The sequence below is a fragment of the Nicotiana tomentosiformis genome, chromosome 3 (assembly GCF_000390325.3).
Source record: "Nicotiana tomentosiformis chromosome 3, ASM39032v3, whole genome shotgun sequence".
NCBI lineage: Eukaryota > Viridiplantae > Streptophyta > Magnoliopsida > Solanales > Solanaceae > Nicotiana > Nicotiana tomentosiformis.
This window is the reverse complement of record NC_090814.1, coordinates 52,283,978-52,289,469: the sequence shown is the minus strand read 5'-3', so window position 1 is coordinate 52,289,469 and position 5,492 is coordinate 52,283,978.

Below are 5,492 nucleotides of genomic sequence, written 5' to 3'. Positions count from 1 at the left end.
TGGAATACCTCTATTATGTCATTTATGACTTGTGTGCAAAATGTGAGGTCAATCGGACGTGATTTGATAGGTTCCGGAGTCGTTTGTAGAAATTAGAAATTTCAAAGTTCATTAGGCTTTAATTGGGGTGTAATTCATGATTTTAGCATTGTTTGAGGTGATTTGAGGGTTCGACTAAGTCCGTATGATGTTTTAGGACTTGTTGGTATATTTGGTTGAGGTCCCGAGGGGCTCGGATGAGTTTTGGATGGTTAACGGATCAAAAATTTGGACTTGAATAGCTGCTGGAATTTTCTGATATCTGATAATGTTTTCCTTCTACGCAATCGCGTGAATGCGTTTGCGATCGCGTAAGCTTTTTTGGTTAGTGGGAGTTTTTGTTCTATGCGATCGCGTGGGTATATATGCGATCGCGTAGGGTTAATATGAGGCAGTGGCATTTTGTGCTTCGCGATCGCATGAAGCGGGATGCGATCGCATAGCTCTGGAATTTTGTGACTCGCGAACGCGTGAAGAAGGTCGCGTTTGTATAGAGTAAGTGGAGCGGAGTAGAAGTCACGCGTTTTGTGCTTCGCCATCGTGTGGACTAGTCCGCGATCACGTATGTCTGTGATGTTGTGCATCGCGATCGCGTGGGAAAGTCCGCGATCGCGTAGAGTAAAATCTGGGCGATGGAAAATTGTTCTTCGCGATCGCGTGGGAATGTTCGCGATCGCGTAGAGAAAATGTCTGGGCAGAGAGGCAATTTTTGGGTGATTTTCAGAGAAAATAACGGGGTAAGTGTTTTTAACTCAATATTGGTTAAATTACCCAAATCCATGGTTGTTTTTATCATTTAATTCGTGAATTGAGTTGGGAAAATTTGAAAACCCTCTTGGTTTAAATTGAAGATTTGAGGGTCGAGTTGGGGTCGAATTTTGGTAAAATTAGTATGGTTAGACTCGTGGTTGAATGAGTTTTCGGATTTTGCAACTTTTGTCGAGTTCCGAGACGTGGGCCCCACGGGCGATTTTTGAGCTAATTTTCAGATTTTTATGGAAAATCATTATTTCTTATGGAATTAATTCCAATGCATTTTATTGACTGAAACGAATTATTTGTGACCAGATTCGAGGCGTTTGGAGAAAAATTCACGAGGAAAGGGCATTGCAGAATAAGAATTTCACGGCTTGAAGTAAGTAACAGTTTTAAATCTGGTCCTGAGAGTATGAAACCCCGAATTTTGGTATCATGCGATTATTTTAGAGGTGACGCACATGCTAGGTGATGGGCGTGTGGGCGTGCACTCACGTGCTGTAGTATAATATAAAGATCCACACGGCCAACTCACGTGCTATAGTATATTGTAAGGATCTGCATGGCCAACTCACGTGCTATAGTATAATATAAGGATCTGCACGGCCAACTCACGTGCTATAGTATAATGTAAGGATCTGCACGGCCAACTCACGTGCTGTATGAACAACTCACGTGCTATAGTATCAATATCTCACAATCAGGCCCTCAGCTTTACTCAGTCATAAATCTCTCCAGTCTCTCGGGCTCTCAATAATCATGAAATCAGCCCAGACAACAATGATATGATGTATCAATAATAATAAAAGATACTGAGATAAAATGTGCAAGTAAAAACTGAGACTGAGTACATATAGCATTTAGCAGGTAATTCAATAAGTACGCGACCTCTGTGGGTCCCAACAGTACTATCACATAGCCTAAGCATAATTTCTAACATGATTTACTGTCAAATTTTATCAACACATAGAGATCATATAGCTAACAACAAATTATTCAACTTTATAGTTTCCCGGGACGGAACAAGTCACAATCAATTTGTTGATTCTGGAAACTTAATTTTTGCTATTTTATTCTCTCACAGAAGGTGAGGACACGTACTACCGGATCGGACGGTCAGCCACCAGTGCCAACAGTTAGGGCCGTGAGAGGCCGGGGCCGTGGTAGAGGCCGGGGCCGAGGTAGAGGTCGAGGTGTAGCTCGTACCACAGTTGGGATAGAACCTGTAGTACCACCAGTTGTTCCAGCACAGGAGCAGATTCCAGATATAGTTGAGCCGACAGGGTCAGCTCAGGCACCAGTTGTGCCCATTGAGATTGCAAGCATTCAGGAGACTTTGCCCCAGATATTGGCAGCCTGCACTGGCCTTGCTCAGGTGGTTTCGACTCAGGACGCACCTGCCACTTCTCAGGCTGGGGGGTACTCATACCCCTGTTGCCCGTACTCCAGACCAGGTAGTACAGGGACTTTAGATATCGGGGGCACTACCAGCCCCGCCGGTTGCAGCTGCTCAGGCCCCGGTAGTTCCTGTTATGGAAGATGATGAGCAGAGGAGACTTGAGAGATTTGAGAGGCTTCGACCTCCACCATTTAGCAGTACTGAGTCAAAGGATGCTCAGGATTTTCTGGATAGGTTTCAACGGATGTTTCGGACAGCGGGTATTCTAAAGACCAGTGGGGTCTCATTCACTACTTTTCAGTTTTCTAGGTCTGCACTCAGATGGTGGGAGACTTACGAGAGGCGTAGGCCTGTTGGCGCAGCACCCCTTACTTGGCATCAGTTCTCCGTGGTCTTTTTGGAGAAGTTCGTACCTCAGTCCCGTAGAGAAGAGCTGCGTAGACAGTTTGAGCAGCTTCGCCAGGGTGATATGTCCGAGTAGCAGTTCCGTCAGAGGAAGGGTTGTTTCGAGTGCGGAGAATTTGGTCATTTCAAGAGAGAGTGTCATAGGCTATTGAGTGGTGTTTCACAACAGAGTTCTCGACCGACGGCACTAGCACCAGCAGTTACACCATCCGCCCTGCCATCTCGGGGTGGGGGTCAGGCAGCTAGGGGTCGCCCAAGAGGGGGAGGCCGATCAGGAGGCGGGCAGGCTCGATTCTATGCTTTTCCTGCTAGGCCAGATGTTGTTGCTTCAGACGTAGTGATCACAGGTATTGTTTCAGTGTTCCATAGGGAGGCTTCTATATTATTTGACCCTGGTTCCACTTATTCATATGTATCATCATATTTTGCTCATTATTTGGATATGTCCTGTGAGTCATTAGTTTCACATGTTTGTGTATCTATACCGGTGGGCGATATTATTACTGTAGATCGTGTGTATCGGTCGTATGTGGTAACTAGTGGGGAACTGGAGACTAGAGTTGATCTCTTATTACTCGGTATGGTTGATTTCGATGTAATCCTGGGTATGGATTGGTTGTCTCCATGTCATGCTATTCTAGACTGTCACGCAAAAATCGTGACGTTGACGATGCCAGGGTTGCCAAAGGTTGAATGGAGGGGTTCTCTAGATCTTGTTCCTAGCAGGGTAATTTCTTATTTGAAGGCCCAACGTATGGTTGGAAAGGGATGCTTGTCATATTTGGCCTTTGTGAGATATGTTGATGCAGATGCTTCTATTATTGATTCAGTACCGGTCGTGCGAGACTTTCTGGATGTATTTCCTGCAGACCTGCCGGGTATGTCACCCGACAGAGATATTGATTTCGGTATTGACTTGGTGCAGGGCACTCAGCCCATTTCTATTCCTCTGTATCATATGGCACCAACTGAGTTAAAAGATTTGAAAGAGCAATTTCAGGAACTCCTTGAAAAGGGGTTTATTAGGCCTAGTGTGTCACCTTGGGGTGCACCGGTTCTGTTTGTTAAAAAGAAAGATGGTACTATGCGGATGTACATTGATTATAGGCAGTTGAACAAAGTTACAATCAAGAATAAATATCCATTGCCGCGTATTGATGATTTATTTGACCAGCTTCAGGGAGCGAGGGTGTTCTCCAAATTTGATTTGAGGTCTGGGTATTACCAATTAAAAATTCGGGATTCGGACATTCTAAAGATGGCATTCAGGACTCGTTATGGCCACTATGAATTTCTTGTGATGTCTTTTGGGCTAACCAATGCCCCAGCAGCATTTATGCCTTTGATGAATAGTGTATTTCAGCCATATCTTGAATTATTTGTTGTGGTATTCATTGATGATATTTTGGTGTACTCACGTAGCCAGGAGGAGCATGCACAACACTTGGGTATTGTATTACAGAGGCTGAGAGAGGTGAAACTTTATGCCAAATTTTCTAAGTGTGAGTTCTGGCTTAGTTCGGTGGCATTCTTGGGACATATAGTGTCCAGTGAAGGTATTAAGGTGGATCCGAAGAAAATAGAGGCAGTTCAGAATTGGCCCAGACCATCCTCAGTTACTGAGATTCGGAGTATTCTCGGCTTGGCCGGTTATTATCATCGTTTTGTGGAGGGTTTCTCGTCTATTGCATCGCCTATGACTAAATTGACCCAGAAAGGTGCTCCGTTTATGTAGTCGGATGGATGTGAAGAGAGCTTTCAGAAGCTCAAGACAGCTTTGACTACAGCTCCAGTATTGGTGTTGCCTACAGCTTCAGAGTCTTATACTGTGTATTATGATGCGTCGCAGACTGGTCTCGGCATAGTACTTATGCAAGACGGTAGGGTGATTGCCTATGCATCCAGACAGTTAAAGGTACATGAGAAGAATTATCCAGTCCACGATCTTGAGTTAGCGGCTATTGTTCATGCCTTGAAAATTCGGCGGCATTACTTGTACGGTGTCCAGTGTGATGTATATACAGATCATCGGAGTCTACCACATTTGTTTAAACAGAAGGATCTTAACTTGCGGCAGCGAAGGTGGTTGGAGTTGCTTAAGGATTATGATATCACCATTCTCTATTATCCCGGAAAGGCCAATGTAGTGGCCGATACCTTGAGTCGTAAGGCGGAGAGTTTGGGCAGCTTAGCATACTTACTGGTAGCAGAGAGGCCTTTAGCCTTGGATGTTCAGGCCTTGGCTAATCAGTTTGTTAGATTGGATGTTTCCGAGCCGAATCGAGTTTTGGCTTGTGTGGTTTCTCGGTCTTCTTTATATGATCGTATCAGAGAGCGCCAATATGATGATCCACATCTGCTTGTCCTTAAGGACACGGTTCAGCACGATGATGCCAAGGAAGACACTATTAGAGATGACGGGGTATTACGAATGCAGGGGAGGCTATGTGTACCTAATGTAGAAGGTTTGCGTGAGCTGATTCTCCAGGAAGCTCACAGTTCACGGTACTCTATTCATCCAGGCGCCGCGAAGATGTATAAGGATTTGAGACAGCACTATTGGTGGAGGCGGATGAAGAAAGATATAGTTGGGTTTGTATCTCGGTGTTTAAATTATCAACAGGTAAAGTACAAGCACCAGAGACCGGGCGGATTGCTATAGAGACTTGAAATTTCGGAGTGGAAGTGGGAGCGTATTTCCATGGACTTCGTAGTTGGACTCCCACGGACTTTGAGAATGTTTGATGATGTTTGGGTGATAGTAGATCGGTTGACCAAATCTGCGCATTTTATTCCAGTCGGTACTAATTATTCTTCGGAGCGGTTGGCTAGGATTTATATTCGCGAGATTGTTCGCCTACATGGTGTGCCGGTATCCATTATTTCAGATCGG